The following is an 18329-nucleotide window of genomic DNA, read 5'->3' on the forward strand; positions in this document are numbered from 1 at the left end:
CTGGCATACTGGAAATATTGTCTTTTTAAAATAAAGTAGCAACAGTTGAAAGAAGTGTAATTTCTAGTATATCATTTATTCTTTTAAATATCCATGAATAGCTAAAGCAATCCTGAGAAAGAAGAACAAAGCTGAACATGTCCTGATTTCAAACTATATGATGAAGCTACAATAATCAAAACAGTATAGTATTGGCATAAAACAGACACACCAATCAATAGAACATAATAAATATTCTAAAAGTTTCTGCATGGCAAAGAGATCATCAACAAAATGAAAAGGCAACTTGTAGTATGGGAAAAAAATATTTGTAAACCCCCTATCTGATAAGGAAGGGGTTAACATTCAAAATATAGAAAGAACTCATATCACTCAATAGTAAAAGTACAAATAATCCAATTTTGAAATGGGCAAAGAACTTAAACAGATATTTTTCCAAAGGAGATATACAAATGGCCAACAGGTAGATGAAGATATATGCTCAATATCACTACACATCATGGAAAGGCAAATCAAACCACAAGATGTCACCTCACACCTGTTAGAATGTCTGTTATCAAGGAGACCAGAGATAAATGCTGACCGGGTTAGAGAAGAGGGTACCGGTGGACACTGATGATGGAAAGTGTAAACTGGAACAGACCCTGTGGAAAACAGTATGGAGGTTCCTCAGATTATTAAAAATATAACACATGATCCAGCAGTCCCATTTCTGGGTATACATCTGAAGGAAACAAAATCATTAACTCAAAGAGATAACTGAAGTCCCATGTTCAGCTCCACCTTCCGCAGGCAAGATGTTAGAAACAATCTCAGTGTCTGTTGACAGATGAATGGATAAATACATATATATGGTATATATATGGTATAAATACAATGGATTGTTATTCAGCCTTAAAAAAAGAGGAGGTCCTGACATGGATGAACTGGTGGTATTATGCAGGTGAAATAAACCAGACCACATGGTATCATTTATATTGAAATCTAAAAAAAAAAAAGGAAAACTCATAGAAACAGAGAGAAGAAAGGTGGCTGTCAAGTGCGGGGGGGTGGGGGAAATAGGGAGCGGTTGGTAAAAGTGTGAAAACTTTCAGTTATACGATGAATAAGATCTAAGGATCTAACCTATAAATGGTGACTATACAGGCCTCTGGTTTAAACCAATACGTTCAGAAAAAATTTCAGAAAAAATATATTCACTTCAATGCACCTCTCCACAGAAAATACCTTAATACATGATTTTATCATAACCATGTTTCAATTATGTTTGTCCATATTATTTGCATATTTATCTCCTTCCAATAGTTTAACAGATGAGAACAGTTTTCACTGTTAAGCCAATGAACCGATAAGAATTCCTTTCTATCAGGAAGATTTTACCTTATTTTAAATTCAGATAAGTGTGTTTATACATAGTTGATACATAGAATAAATTATGGAATATGCTTATAAAATAAGCCATTAAAATAAGTAAATTCAGGACTAAAATGAGATTGAGGTAAGTCAATTATGTTATGTATGCAGTTTTCAATAAATGAAAATGACCAGATACTAAAGATTTACTCACTGACATTAATCAAGCATGTTAACTGTAGCAGAAACCATTAAGTATCATAAAGGATGGTATTTCTTTGGTAAAAGGGCTTGCATGTGTTTGTGAAGCTCTGTTGTTAAGCTTTGAGTAATTAAAAAAAGAAAAAAAAAGTACTGTATGCAGGAGGAAATGGCAACCCACTCCACTATCCTTGCCTGGAAAATCCCATGGACCAGGGAGCCTGGCAGGCTGCTGTCCACGGGGCCACAAAGAGCTGGACACAACTGAACAACTAAGCACGCACTCACTGTGCATTTTTTAAATTGAGAAGGGGAAAAAATTTCCATTATTCCCTGTTTTCCATGTTTTCTTTGCAACAGTGCCCAATGAATCTGTCCAAATTACTTTAAAAAAATCCTATCACTATGCTAACAAATCCTGATGGTTCCCAACCAGCCATAGGAGGGGGTCTAATCCAGACCTGCAGGATCCAGCCCAAGGGGCCCTAATTACTGCCTTCCACCCTCTGTCCCTCCCTTATCTCCACTCAAGACACATCCCTTCAGCCGTGAAGGGACCTAGTACTCAGCACCTCTTTCTCAGTCTCAGTTCTGCTCCATCCTGCACTCAAGTTTTGGGGACTGGCATCCCACACCTGCTAGCCAATGTGCATCAGAGGAAAACGTCAGAGCAGAAAACCCACCCACAGCTCCTCCTCCATCCCTCTGGGACCTTGCACACAATAGATGCTCATCAACTGTCTGCTGCCCGGATGTCCAGAGAAACTCACAGCATCCTGGCACTTGTTTGTCTCTGACCAGAGGTCCTCGCTGCCGCTGGGCCCTGGGACATGCAGACAGTGAGAATACTGAGCAGACTTGCCCAGCAAATGCTGACTTGACAGCACAGCCTAGACAACAGCACATGTAGCTCTCAAAACAAGCAGAACAAGAACAACAACAGCAAAAGCCCAAGAAACTGCAATGGAGACAAATGTGGAAAATGTGACACCGTCACCATTTCTTTTACCGAGACCCTCAGCCACGGGATCTCAGAAGAGCATCTTTACGTGTTTCTGTTTCCAAAAATACTGCTGGCCTAACCGCCTCAGCCACTCTGAAACCAAGAGAACTAAAGCCGGGTATTGATATTTTCGATTCTAGTTAATCTTTTAAGCGACCTTTGCCTTAAAGCTTCACCAGCCAAGACTGAGCCCCGTGTCCCAGCTGCAGCTCTCAGAATGCCGGCCGTTCCCAAGGCTGTGCTAAGGCCAAGGCTCAGCTAAACTTTCTTTACAGAAGATTTCTTTTCTTATCGATGACATTCTCCAATTGGCGGGGAGGGGGGAAGGAAAAGGAAAAAAACTCTTGTTTCAGATTTAGCTACTTCAATCACAGAAGTGAGACCTGGGGGTGGCTTATATCCTCTGGAGGCTGTTTCTCTTTATAAATCCTAAACATTTAAAAATAGCTTTGCTTGTGCTGGAATGTCATTTTCTGGTATTTGGGCTTCTTCCACACGAATCTTTTTGTGACTATGAAGCCATTTCAGTTCTTGGAATTTGCTGGAGACCGATTCCCAAACACAGCGTCCTGGGAGGTGGGAGTGGGTCAATGCAGGGAGAAGACACAAGTCCACTCTGCTTCACAACGCCTTCTTTCCCAGGGTGCTTTCACATTCCCCTCATACCCGGGGAGACTGTGTCCGAACCAGTCAGGGTACTGCAGAGAAAGCTGCAATAACCCTAAATCATTGCAGCTGAGGTCAAAATACACACACACACACACACACTCACTCAGTACCCAAGGCCTGTGAAGAAGTGGGGGGCCGTGCTTGAAAGGTCACACTTCCTGTTTCCTTGCAGTGCTGATGAGCCAGCTGGAGACCTCCCTCGGCCTCAGCAAAAAAAAATGTGTCAGTGAGAAATTAGCAACAGATTCCCAGGATTACTGGAGAAACGCTGGTAATGTCAGTACATGGTACACTGTCAGGGATTCAACAGGAATTCTCAAGCAGGCCCTTTGAGAGTGCAAGTGACAAGGCTGGCCTAGTGGTTAGGACTCCACACTCTCACTGAGGGTTCAATCCCTTGTCAGGGAACAAACATGCTGCTTGCCAAAAAAATTTAAAAATAAAGTGCAGGTGGTGAAAAGGCAAGGCCAGCTGATGAGGACTTGAGGCTGTTGGGGAGGGAATGTTGGAATTTAGCTTCCCTAAACTGCCCCAACAACACAAGAGATGACTCTACACGTGGGCATCACCAAATGGCCAAATTCAGATTGATTATATTCTTTGCAGCCGAAGATGGAGAAGTTCTATACAGTCAGCAAAAACAAGACCGGGAGTTGACTGTGGCTCAGATCATGAACACCTTATTGCAAAATTTAGACTTAAAATGAAGAAAGTAGGGAAAACCAATAGATCAATCATGAGTCTGAATGAAAAGTCGCTCAGTCGTGTCTGACTCTCTGTGACCCCATGGACTACATAGTCCATGGAATTCTCCAGGTCAGAACAGTAGAGTAGGTAGCCTTTCCCTTCTTAAAGGGATTTTCCCAACCCAGGGATCAAACCCTGGTCTCCTGCATTGCAGGTGGATTCTTCACCAGCTGAGCCACAAGGGAAGCCCAGGATATGACCTAAATCAAAGCCCTTATGATTATACAGTAGAAGTGACAAATAGGTTCAAGGAATTAGATTTGATAGACAGAATGTCTGAAGAACTAGGGACACAGGTATGTAATATTGTATAGGAGGTGGTGATCAAAACCATCCCCATGAAAAAGAAATGCAAAAAGGCAAAATGGTTGTCTGAGGAGGCCTCAAAAATAGCTGAGAAGAGAAGATAAGCAAAAGGCAAAGGAGAAAAGGAAAGCTGTATCTATCTGCATGCAGAGTTCCAAAGAATAGCAAGGAGGGATAAGAAAACTTTTATAAGTGATCAATGCAAAGAAACAGAGGAAAACAATAAAAGGGAAAGACTCTTGAGATCTCTTCAAGAAAATTAGATATCAAAGGAACATTTCATGCAAAGATGGGCACAACAAAAGACAGAAACGGTATGGACCTAACAGAAGTAGAAGATATTAAGAACAGGTGGCAAGAATTCACAGAAGAACTATACAAAAAAGATCTTCATGACCCAGATAATCACAATGGTATGATCACTCACCTAGAGCCAGACATCCTGGAATGAGAAATCAAGTGGGCCTTAGGAAGCATCACTATGAACAAAGCTAGGGGAGGTGATGGAATTTCAGCCGAGCTATTTCAAATCCTAAAAGAAGATGCTGTGAAAGTGCTGCACTCAATATGCCAGCAAATTTGGAAAACTCAGCAGTGGCTACAGGACTGGAAAAGGTCAGTTTTCATTCCAATCTCAAAGAAAGGCAATGCCAAAGAATGCTCAAACTACCTCACAATTGCACTCATCTCACATGCTAGCAAAGTAATGCTCAAAATTTTCCCAGTCAGGCTTCAGCAATACATGAACCAAGAACTACCAGATGTTCAAGCTGGATTTAGAAAAGGCAGAGGAACCAGAGATCAAATTGACAACATCTGTTGGGTTATAGAAAAACCAAGAGAGTTCCAGAAAATCATCTACTTATGCTTTATTGACTATGTTAAAGCCTTTGACTGTGTGGATCACAACTAACTGGAAAAATCTTAAAGAGATGGGAATACCAGGTATTGCTGAGAAATCTGTATGCAGGTCAAGAAGCAAGAGTTAGAACTGGACATGGGACAACGGACTGGTTCCAAATTGGGAAAGAAGTACATCAAGGATGGATATTGTCACCCTGCTCATTTAATATAGAGTACATCATGGGAAATGCTGGGCTAGATAAAGTACAAGCTGGAATCAAGATTGCTGGGAGAAATATCAATAACCTCAGATATGCAAATGACACCACCCTTATGGCAGAATTAAAGAGTCTTTTGATGAAAGTGAAAGAGGAGAGTGAAAAAGCTGGCTTAAAACTCAACATTTAAAAAACGAAGATCATGACATGCAGTCCCATCACTTCATGGCAAATAGGTGGAGAAAGAATGGATACAGTGAGAGACTTTATTTTCTTGGTCTCCAAAATCACTATAGATGGTGACTGCAGCCATGAAATTAAAAGACACTTGCTCCCTGGAAGAAAAGTTATGACCAACCTAGACAGCATATTAAAAAGCAGAGACATTACTTTGCTGACAAAGGTCTGTCTAGTCAAAGCTATGGTTTTTCCAGTAGTCATGTATGGATGTGAGAGTTGGACCATAAAGAAAGCTAAGTGCCAAAGAATTGATGCTTTTTAACTGTGGTGTGGGAGATGACTCTTGAGAGTCCCTTGGACTGCAAGGAGATCCAACCAGTCCATCCTAAAGGAAATCCGTCCTCAGTATTCATTGGAAAGACTGATGCTGAAGCTGAAGCCCCAATACTTTGGCCACCTGATGCAAAGAACTGACTCACTGGAAAAGACCTTGATGCTGACAAAGACTGAGGGAGGGAGGAGAAGGGGACAACAGAGGATGAGATGGTTGGATGGCATCACGGATTCAGTGGGCAAGAGTTTGAACAACTCAGAGACTTGGTGATGGACAGGGAAGCCTGGCATGCTGCAATTCATGCTGTAGCAGAGTCAGACACGATTGAGCTACTGAACGGAACTGAAAGTGCCCCATATCCCCAGGTCCAGGCACACTGACAACCCACTGCTCCTGTCTTCCCAGCCAAGCCCTCCAGTGTCCTGGTACAGACAGCACGGGCCCTTCCCCTGCCCCTCCAGGCCACCCATCACCCAGCCTGACCTCCTCCTCACGACCCATGTGCTCTCTCCTCAAGTCACCATGGTAACCTCCCAGTGACCTGGGTCATCTCTCTCCTGCAGACACTGTTGTTCAGGATGTCCTTTCATTTTTCCCTTCTGCTCAGCCAAACAATATTCTGGGTTCTTTTTTTAATTTTCATTGGAGTATAGTTAATTTACAGTGTTATATTAGTTTAAGGTGCACAGCAAAATGAATCACTTATATATATATATCTCCATTCTTTTCAGAGTCTTTTTCTATATAGATTAGAAAATATTGAGTAGAGTTCCCTTTGCTATATAGTAGGCCCTTTTTCATTATCTATTTTATTTATAGTAGTGTGTATGAACCTTGAAATTATAATACTAAGTGGAGTGAGTCACAAAAAGACAAATAGCACATGATATCACTTATATGTGGGATCTAATTTTAAAATGATACAAATGAACCTTTTTACAAAGAGAAACAGACTCACAGATCTTGATATTTCAAGTGCTTAGTTGCTCAGTCATGTCTGACTCTTTGCGACCCCATGGACTGTAGCCTGCCAGGCTTCTCTGTCCATGGGATTCTCCAGGCAAGAAGACTGGAGTCAGCTGCCATAAGCTCCTCCAGGGGATCTTCCCAAACCAGGGATCGAACCCAGGTCTTCCTCATTGCAGGCGGATTCCTTACCATCTGAGCCACCAGGGAAGCCCAAGAAGACTGGAGCAGGTAGCCTATCCCTTCTCCAGAGGATCTTCCCGACCCAGGAATCAAACCGGGGTCTCCTGCATTGCAGGTGGATTCTTTACCAACTCAGCTACCAGGGAAGCTGCTGTGCATGCTTTCAAGTCCCCAGCTGAACTGTCTAGATAAACACACAATCACACAGATGGGGGTCTTTCCATCTGTGGCCATGAGCTCCAGGTGGATTCACACCAGGGGATCACGCCGCATCTGCCTCTCCCTGGAGGTCTCCTCACTCTTTCTCTTTTTCCTCAAACTAACAAGACCTCCTGCACCATGAAAGTCTCACCTGAAGACTTCACTTCCAATTTCACAAAGAAAATAGAAGCAATCACAAGAAAATGCCTCTTCTGAGCACCACACGTGTCTGTCATGTAGTCCATCCCCACCAGTAACTATCTGTGTTCCTCTCTAAACAACCGCACCTGTACACAAACACCTCTCCCTCACCTACTCAAGACACAGTCCCAGCAACCCTCTGTCCTATATTAACATTTTTTCCTCTCTACTAGACCATCCCCACGGATGTATAAACAAAGCTAATGCATCTAACTAAAAACAAATTCTCTCAGCCTGACTTACCCCACCAGATCACATCAGTTCAGATCAGTCACTCAGTCGTGTCTGACTCTTTGCAACCCCATGAATCGCAGCACGCCAGGCCTCCCTGTCCATCACCAACTCCCGGAGTTCACTCAGACTCACGTCCATTGAGTCAGTGATGCCATCCAGCCATCTCATCCTCTGTCGTCCCCTGCTCCTCCTGCCCCCAATCCCTCCCAGCATCAGAGTCTTTTCCAATGAGTCAACTCTTCACATGAGGTGACCAAAGTACTGGAGTTTCAGCTTTAGCATCATTCCTTCCAAATAAATCCCAGGGCGGATCTCCTTCAGAATGGACTGGTTGGATCTCCTTGCAGTCCATGGGACTCTCAAGAGTCTTCTCCAACACCACAGTTCAAAAGCATCAATTCTTCGGTGCTCAGCCTTCTTCACAGTCCAACTCTCACATCCATACATGACCACAGGAAAAACCATAGCCTTGACTAGACAGACCTTTGTTGGCAAAGTAACGTCTCTGCTTTTGAATATGCTATCTAGGTTGGTCATAACTTTCCTTCCAAGGAGTAAGCATCTTTTAATTTCATGGCTGCAGTCACCATCTGCAGTGATTTTGGAGCCCAGAAAAATAAAGTCTGACACTGTTTCCACTGTTTGCCCATCTATTTCCCATGAAGTGGTGGGACCGGATGCCATGATCTTCATTTTCTGAATGTTGAGCTTTAAGCCAACTTCTGCACTCTCCACTTTCACTTTCATCAAGAGGCTTTGGAGTTCCTCTTCACTTTCTGCCATAAGGGTGGTGTCATCTGCATATCTGAGGTTATTGATATTTCAATATCAATATTGAACCCCACCAGATACCACCCCATATTCTGTTCCCCTTGGCAGCAAACCTCCTCCAAACTGTTGTCAACAATCTCTGTCTCAGATTCTTCCCTCCATCTGTCCCTCCAAACCCATTCTCCTTGGCCTTGGTTGCCATAGCCACCAGACCCACATGACTTTTTGCTGTTTTTATTGAAGTCACCAATGACCCGCATGGCACTCATTCAAGAGTCAGTTCTCCGTCTCCACCTCACTTGGCCCGTCCACACACTGGGCACAGCTCCTCATTCCCTCCTTCTGAAATGACTGCATGTGGCTTTCAGGCAGACTCACCCCTGGATTTCCCCCTTTCTGCCTGGGGGTTGCTTCTTGGTGCTCCGAAAGCTGGAAAGTCCCAGGACCCAATCTTGAAAACTCTTCTATCCCCAGGATCTTATCTGACCTTATTCCTTTAATAACCACAGACCAAAGATCTCCGTTGTATCTCCAGCTCAGACCACCGTCTTCAACTACCAGATCTGGATATACCTGTCACTCAGCCTCTCCATTTGGGGGTCTTACAATCTCAAATGCAATCTGTTCAAAATAGAACCCCTTCTGGCACCACACCCTTGCCACTGCCCTGGCGGAGTTCCCCATCTCAGGTGGTGGCAACTCTCCAGTTAAGCTAAAATTGTTGCTATCATGATGGACTTTCACTTCTTCTCAAGCCCTACATCCGTTCTGCCACGACACCTTAAGGGCTCTTTCTTCAAAATATATCCAGAATGTGACCACTTCCTGCTTTTCATGGCTACCAATGGAGCAGGCCACTGAACTATCTCTTGCTGAATTACTACAGTGATTTTATCTAATGACCTCTAAGTGGCCTCCTGGTCTTCCCCTATCCTCTAACATCAGTGCCGGAATGAGCCAATTAAAACAGATCCTGTCCCTTCTCTGCTTAAACCCTGCACTGATTTTCAAACCTAGAATTCCTCCAACGGTCCACGATGCTAAAACATGGTCAGTTCTCCACTGTCTCCTGACCACCCCACACCACCTGACTGCCTCTCAGTGCTCCTGGACTCTGGGCCTTCACACATACATCTTCTTCTAACTCCAATTCTCTTGTCCCAGATGCTAACTGGCTAATGCCCAGTTCAGTTCAGTCACTCAGTCATGTCCGACTCTTTGCGACCCCATGGACTATACCACGCCAAGCCTCCCTGTCCATCACCAACTCTCGGAGTTTACTCAAACACATGCCCATTGAGCAGGTGATACCATCCAACCATCTCATCCTCTCTCATCCCCTTCTCCTGACCTTATTCCTTTTCAAATGGGTCAGCTCTTCTCATCAGGTGGCCAAAGTATTGGAGTTTCAGCTTCAACATCAGTCCTTCCAATGAACACCCAGGACTGATCTCCTTTAGGATGGACTGGTTGGATCTCCTTGCAGTCCAAGGGACCCTCAAGAGTCTTCTCCAACACCACAGTTCAAAAGCATCAATTCTTCGGTGCTCAGCTTTCTTTATAGTCCAACTCTCACATCCATACATGACTACTGGAAAAACCATAGCCTTGACTGGACAGACCTTCGTTGGCAAAGTCCCACGGTTCTTAAATCCCTGTTTAAATGTCAGCTTTTTAACGAGACCTCCCAGAGCACTCCATTTAAAACTCCACCCCTCTAGAGCTGGTAGCTTTTTATTTTCTCCACGACACTTACGCCTGGGAATGAAACATAAAATTCACTCCCTCACGCGGTGGAGCAGACACGGTCTGTCTCTTGGTGCCTGTCCCCACCCTCACATTCCACTCATATCCCGCCATCCGGGAACTTCCAAGAAAGCAGAAGCGTTGGAGCAGCACCGGGCACACAATGCAAGTGGCTCAATCCATCTCTTCTAGGTGAATCCATGAATCATGGAAACCCTAGAGACACCACTTTGATTTTCTAAACCTGTTTCCCAGTCTACAAAACCAGACTGGCAATATCAACCTCAGGAGGTTGTTAAAAGCAATAAATGAGGACCTGGGTGGAAATCTTCATAAAATATTAATTACTACAATCACTTAACATAATATGCTAAGGACCATCCTCAATATTCATTAAGGGGAAGCAAACTAGGCAACAGCTTACATGGTGTGGTTTAAGAGGTTTAGAAAAACTCATTCAGGGTCTTTCCCAACAACTGCCTGAGATTCCACCTAAAAGACATAAATGAAAGTTTTCAAGCTTTCCTTTTCCAAATTCAAAGTTACCTCTGAAATGTCCTGATGGGAGGAGAGGAACGGTCTTCCGGCCAAATTCCAGGGTTCCCAGAGGCTCAGCTGGCTCGCCCTCTCATGGCAGGACGCCCTCCTGGAGAAGGGGAGGAGGTCTCTGGCACTGGGGTCCCTGCAGACCTGGGGGATGGGGAGAACACCAGACTCCGCCAAATGCTGACCACCTGGGGACAGGAGAAGGGTGCAGGAGCTTAGTGAGCAGGTCTGGGTGGGGGGGGGAGGGGGACAGCAACCATGAACATGCCCACGCAGCACCCTCCTGGCATCAGCCTTTCCAATCTCCAACCCAAGAGGGAAAGCCTGTGAAATAACCACTGAAGTCTAGGCAGATTAATCTATGAAATTATTACAGTTCACTGGAAGAGGAGCTGAGGCTTATGCTGTAAGTAACCAAGCTCCACCACGAGGTTAACAGATACATTTGCCAACACAGACAATTTTCAGATGACAAAGTGTCCCTGGTCTTCCTTTCCACCCCATCTTTTCCCAATCACAGCTATACAGGTTTGCCCTAACTGGACTCCTACAGGGAGAGGTTTAGGTCCATAGAATAGCAACATAGAGCAAGACTGCATGAACTGCAGACCCCAGTGTAACTACTAAGGAGATAACTGAAAAATGAATAAAGAATGAACTACAGAATTAAAAAGGCAGATTAGAAACTAACACTAAAGAAGGCAAAATAGAGGAATAAAGGACCGCAAATGACACAGATCCATAGGGAAAAACAGCAAAACCACAGATATAAATTCTATCTCATCAGTAACTGTACTAAATAGTCTAAACACTCCAATCAAATGGCAGAAATGGGTACAATGGATAAAGAACATATGCTGTCAAAGGAGACCCACTTCAGAACAGCATCAAAGAGTAAAACCCTTATAAATTCAATAAGCTATACAATATTTATATGTTGAAAATTACCAAAACATCATTACAAGAAATTAAAAACTAAGTAAATAGACATCCTGTGCTCAAGGACTGAAAGACAATACCGTTAAGAGAGCAATACTTCCCATATTGATCTTCAGGTTCAATGCAATCTCTGTTAAAATTTCAGCTTTCTTTTTTACAAAAATAGACAAGTTGTTCCTAAAATTCATATAGAAATCCAAGACACATAGAGACAAAACAACCTTAAAAAGGAAAAGCAAAGTTGGAGAATTCACATTTACTGATGTCAAAAAAAAAAAAAAAAAGCTACCATAATCAAGATAGTGCAATAGTGGGATAAAGACACACAGAAAAGGAAAATGGCTTAGAACTGACGTTCAGAAATAAACCCACATATTTATGTTTAACTGATTTTTGACAAGACTGCCATGACAATCCAGAGAGTAAATGATAGCTTTTCAGAAAATAGTACTGACATTCAAAAAATGAATCTCTACACAGACCTTATACCTTCCACAAAAATTAACTCAAAATGGATTGTAGACCTAAATGTAAGAACCAAAAATTACAAAACTCCTGGAAGAAATCATAGCAGTAAATCTTTGTAATCTTTCCATACTAGTTTCTTAGATATATCTCCAAAGCACATACAACAAAAGAAAAAGAGGTAAGTTGGAACTCAATCAAAATTTTAAAATTTTGTGTACTACTGACAACCATCAATAAAGTAAAATCAGCCCACAGAAGGGGAGAAAATATACACAAATCCATCTATCTGATATAGACATTATACATACCTGATAAAGATGTATTCAAATTATATAATGAACACATTCAAATCAACAATAAAAAGCGAAATAACCCAAATAAATAATGGGCAAAAGATGTAAACAGACATTTCTCCAAAAAAAGATATCCAATTGGCCAACAAGCACATTTAAAAAATGCTCAACATGATTATTCAGCTTAGGAAAGGCAAATCAAATGAGATATCATGTCATACCCACTAGGATGACTAGAATCAAAGACAGAAGACAACAAGTGTAGGTGCAAATGTGAATTCTGAACCCTTACATCTCACGTTGCTACTGGGAACTTAGTGGTACAGCTACTTTGAGAAATTGGCAGTTCGTCAAAGTGTGAAACACAGAGTCACGTATAACCCAGCAATTTCACACCTAGGTATGCACCCAAGAGGATGGAAAACAAACGTCCGCACAAAAACCTGTATGTGAATGTTTGCAGCAGCATCACTCAAAATAGTCAATAAGTGGAAACAACCCAAATGTCCATCCACTGGGGAATGTGGTTTGTCCACACATGGAGTTGGAATGCTACAATAAGGAGGAACTATGAGCACATCCCAGGTGGCTCAGTGGTAAAGAATCTGCCTACAATGCAGGAGACCTGGGTTCGATCTCTGGGTCAGGAAGGTCTCCTGGAGAAGGAAATGGTAACCCACTCCAGTGTTCTTGCCGGGGAAATCCCACAGATGGAGGAGCCTGGCAGACTACAGTCCACAGAGTTGCAAAGAGTTGGACACAACTTAGCAACTAAACACACACATGAATGCATCATGCTAAGTAAAAAAAAAAGAAAAAGTCAAGCAAAAAAGCTACAAAATGCAAGAAAATTTATATACGAAATGTCCAGAAAAGGCAAATCCAGAGAGACAGAAAGCAGACTGATGGTCTCCAGGGGGCTAGGGCACGCAAGAGTAAGCAGGGATGGCTACTGGACTGGGGTTTGGGAGGGAGCTAAAACTCTTCTAGCACTGGAACAGGTGTGATATTTGTACAACTCTGGGAGTATCCTGAAAATCCCTGAATTGTGTACTTCAAAATGGTGAATTTTATACTACATGAATTACATCTCCAGGAAACTTCTGTTTAAAAAGGGTAGTAGTGGGCTACTTCCACGGGGTCGCAAGAGTCGGACACGACTTAGTGACTAAACCCCCAGCACACCTGAGATACATCCCAATGGACAGACCCACATCTCCTCGGGAGCCAGCCCTCCCTCCCTGCACTTTTACTAAGATAACAAGTTTGGCCCCCCGGGAGGCCAGAGCAAGTGAGTTCTCCCACAATGCTCCGACCAGCTCCTGAAGTCTACAGCCTTGGACATAGAGGCTGAGAGTTCTGAGCGACCCTTGCCCCTGGCCTGGTGCCTGCATAGAGCAAGCCCCTTCTCCTGAAGGAAGCTCCTGCTACACCCCGAAGCATCAAGGTACCAACTCCAGAAAACGTGCCCTGTGTTTTGCGCCTCCTTTCTCTGCCTTTACTTGGCAATCCATCTGAACCCTTCAAACAAAAGGCACTACAAAACAGTCTGCTCCACCACCAGTTTCAGCCATTTTCCCATGTACAAAGAGCCAGTAAATAAAATTATAATCTTCAGCAAGAAAGAACAGCTCGGGCTGAGCTGGTACAGGGACAACAGGCAACCAAGCCGCACGAGGAGGAGGTTTATGAAGAGAGGCTGCACGCAGGGCTCTCTGCCCAGAGGCTGTGCTGGGAGCCTGGGTGTTTTCAGGCCGCCAGCAGGTTGGGGGGTTCCCCCTGCCAACTTTCCAGAGCCCCGCTCAGGGGGCAGCTTTGCGCTGGCATCGCTTGGCCCCCACAAACAGGCGTGAATTAAAGTTTTAGAGCACCACGGGGTTTCCCGTTTCCTGGGGTGGCTCCTCTTCCACACGGGTCATGGCAGTGGCGGCCGCCTCCAGCCTCAGCTCTGTCACCCAGGTATGAACCATGGGCCTCCGCAGAGCTCAGCTGACAAAGCTGCACAGGTTGTGATGGGTCAGTGGCCATGCTAGTTTCCCACAAGCCCTCTGAGTTTTTGCATGCTATGCTGTATGTACAGAAGGAAAAATGAAAGTAACGTCGCTCAGTTGTGTCCAACTCTTTGCGACCCCATGGACTGTAGCCTACCAGGCTCCTCCATCCACCCATGGGATTTTCCAGGCAAGAGTACTGGAGTGGGGTGCCATTTCCTTCTCCAGGGGTATCTTCCCAACCCAGGGACCGAACCCAGGTGTCCCACATTGTAGGCAGACGCTTTTACTGTCTGAGCCAGGGAAGAACTAGGAATATATGCACTAAGTTTTTAGCAGAAACATGTGTAGTAAATATTCATCAGCTATTAATCTTGTTTTGCAGCAGTCCTACCTTGTGCTGAGATGATGGGTAGGAATGAACCAAAAAAATGTTGATAAAATGTTGATATCCTGATCTCAAGGAGATCAGACTCAGTAGGAACCCTGATGCCCACGCATGACTCTTCAGACTCATTAAACATAAAACGCACTACTGTTTGTCACTGGAAGCAAAGACAACAAACTACAGCCTAAGATGAGGCTTCTTGTTTCCTCAGTCTGCGCTCCTCGGGAATCTCAATGCCATTCCAATATAAATTTAATCAATTCACTCAGAAGGACAATGCAGATAGTAGACTGCAGTTTATCACACCAGCGGGCCCAAGGCAGAGTCTCCTCTTAGCCAAGGACCCTGACCAGTTTTTGTGAAAACCTTATATACCCTAAGTGTACGTGCTGCTACATTAAACAATGAAGGTCTCAACCTGAGGAAGTCAACCTGGCACAAACATATGCATTGAAGAAATTATTTCACCAACTGTATCATACATGCATGCATGTGTGCTCAGTCACTCAGTCGTGTCTGACTTTTTGCAACCCCATGGATTGTAGCCCTCCAGACTTCTCTGTCCATGGGATTCTCCAGGCAAGAATACTAGAGTGGGTTGACATGCCCTCCTCCAGAGAATCTTCCTGACTCAGGGAATCGAACCCACGTCTCCTGCATCACAGGCAGATTCTTTACCCACTGAGCCACGTGGGAAGCCCCAACTGTGTGTACTTCAATATATAAATGAGTCCTAGCAGTGAGTTACAAAGACTTCCCTGGTGACTCAGACTGTAAAGAATCTGCCTGCAATGCAGGAGATCCCAGTTCAACCACTGAGTCAGGAAGATCTCCTGGAGAAGGGAACGTATTCTTGCTAGAGAATTCCATGGACAGACCACAGGGTTGCAAAAACTCAGACATGACTGACAGACTTTCCCTCACTCAGTGAGTTATTATATAAGATTATTCCGTTAAATTAACTCACCAAAGGACAGCTGGAATCACTAAAATATAAGAAAAAAACTGGTGGTAGGGACAACTCAAAACCTTCAGAACTTTGTAACACACACACACACAAACACATCACACATATATGTGTGCAATATTTATATATGGGCTTTCCAGGTGGCTCAGTGGCAAAGAATCCACCTGCTAATGCAGGAGATGTGCATGGATCTGATCCCTCGGTCAGGAAGATGCCCTGGAGAAGGAAATGGCAACCCAGTCCAGTATTCTTGCCTGGGAAATCCCATGGAGAGAGGAGCCTGGCGGGCTACAGTCCATGGAGTCGCAAAGAGTCAGACAGTACCTAGTGACTATATATATCTATGTATGTGTGTAGATTTAAGTCTGAATTTGGCAATAAGGAGTTCATGGTCTGAGCCACGGTCAGCTCCTGGTCTTGTTTTTGCTGACTGTATAGAGCTTGTCCATCTTTGGCTGCAAAGAATATAATCAATCTGATTTCGGTGTTGACCATATGGTGATGTCCATGTATAGAGTCTTCTCTTGTGTTGTTGGAAGAGGGTGTTTGTTATGACCAGTGCATTTTCTTGGCAAAACTCTATTAGTCTTTGCCCTGCTTCATTCCGTATTCCAAGGCCAAATTTGCCTGTTACTCCAGGTGTTTCTTGACTTCCTACTTTTGCATTACAGTCCCCTGTAATGAAAAGGACATCTTTTTTGGGTGTTAGTTCTAAAAGGTCTTGTAGGTCTTAATTGAACCGTTCAACTTCAGCTTCTTCAGCTCTACTGGTTGGGGCATAGACTTGGATTACTGTGATATTGAATGGTTTGCCTTGGAAACGAACAGAGATCATTCTGTCATTTTTGAGATTGCATCCAAGTACTGCATTTCGGACTCTTTTGTTGACCATGATGGCCACTCCATTTCTTCTGAGGGATTCCTGCCCGCAGTAGTAGATATAATGGTCATCTGAGTTAAATTCACCCATCCAGTCCATTTCAGTTCGCTGATTCCTAGAATGTCGACATTCACTCTTGCCATCTCTTGTTTGACCACTTCCAATTTGCCTTGATTCATGGACCTGACATTCCAGGTTCCTATGCAATATTGCTCTTTACAGCATCAGACCTTGCTTCTATCACCAGTCACATCCACAGCTGGGTATTGTTTTTGCTTTGGCTCCATCCCTTCATTCTTTCTGGAGTTATTTCTCCACTGAACTCCAGTAGCATATTGGGCACCTACTGACCTGGGGAGTTTCTTTCAGTATCCTATCATTTTGCCTTTTCATACTGTTCATGGGGTTCTCAAGGCAAGAACACTGAAGTGGTTTGTCATTCCCTTCTCCAGTGGACCACATTCTGTCAAATCTCTCCACCATGACCCGCCCGTCTTGGGTTGCCCCACGGGCATGGCTTAGTTTCACTGAGTTAGACAAGGCTGTGGTCCTAGTGTGATTAGATTGTGGACCACAATAAACTGTGGAAAATTCTGAAAGAGATGGGAATACCAGACCACCTGATCTGCCTCTTGAGAAATTTGTATGCAGGTCAGGAAGCAACAGTTAGAACTGGACATGGAACAACAGACTGGTTCCAAATAGGAAAAGGAGTTCGTCAAGGCTGTATATTGTCACCCTGTTTATTTAACTTATATGCAGAGTACATCATGAGCAACGCTGGACTGGGAGAAACACAAGTTGGAATCAAGATTGCCGGGAGAAATATCAATAACCTCAGATATGCAGATGACACCACCCTTATGGCAGAAAGTGAAGAGGAACTCAAAAGCCTCTTGATGAAAGTGAAAGTGGAGAGTGCAAAAGTTGGCTTAAAGCTCAACATTCAGAAAACGAAGATCGTGGCATCCAGTCCCACCACTTCATGGGAAATAGATGGGGAAACAGTGGAAACAGTGTCAGACTTTATTTTTCTGGGCTCCAAAATCACTGCAGATGGTGACTGCAGCCATGAAATTAAAAGACGCTTACTCCTTTGGAAGGAAAGTTATGACCAACCTAGATAGCATATTCAAAAGCAGAGACATTCCTTTGCCAACAAAGGCTCATCTAGTCAAGGCTATGGTTTTTCCTGTGGTCATGTATGGATGTGAGAGTTGGACTGTGAAGAAGGCTGAGCGCCGAAGAATTGATGCTTTTGAACTGTGGTGTTGGAGAAGACTCTTGAGAGTCCCTTGGACTGCAAGGAGAGCCAACCAGTCCATTCTGAAGGAGATCAGCCCTGGGATTTCTTTGGAAGGAATGATGCTAAAGCTGAAACTCCAGTACTTTGGCCACCTCATGCGAAGAACTGACTCATTGGAAAAGACCCTGATGCTGGGAGGGATTGGAGGCAGGAGGAGCAGGGGACGACAGAGGATGAGATGGCTGGATGGCATCACTGACTCGATGGACATGAGTCTGGGTGAACTCCGGGAGTTGGTGATGGACAGGGAGGCCTGGTGTGTTGCAATTCATGAGGTCGCAAAGAGTCAGACACGACTGAGAGACTGATCTGATCTGATGTGTGTAGATACATACATACACACACTGCTGCTGCTGCTAAGTTGCTTCAGTCATGTCCAACTCTGTGCGACCCCA

The 18329-nt window shown here is 43.9% G+C and overlaps 1 protein-coding gene across 3 annotated transcripts in view; it reads right to left on the reverse strand.

The window, feature by feature from the left end:
• RNF144A (ring finger protein 144A) overlaps nt 1–18329 on the reverse strand; it is a 132341-nt gene that overhangs the window by 86967 nt on the left and 27045 nt on the right. For 2 of the 3 annotated variants that reach the window (XM_055541017.1, XM_055541016.1), the window contains exon 2: nt 10703–10890. The exons of the other annotated variant lie outside the window; for it this stretch is intronic. The gene's annotated coding sequence lies outside the window, so the exon portion shown is untranslated. The remainder of the gene's footprint in view (nt 1–10702; nt 10891–18329) is intronic. 3 annotated transcript variants of the gene reach the window in all.

Source organism: Bubalus kerabau, chromosome 11 (genome assembly GCF_029407905.1).
Source record: "Bubalus kerabau isolate K-KA32 ecotype Philippines breed swamp buffalo chromosome 11, PCC_UOA_SB_1v2, whole genome shotgun sequence".
NCBI lineage: Eukaryota > Metazoa > Chordata > Mammalia > Artiodactyla > Bovidae > Bubalus > Bubalus kerabau.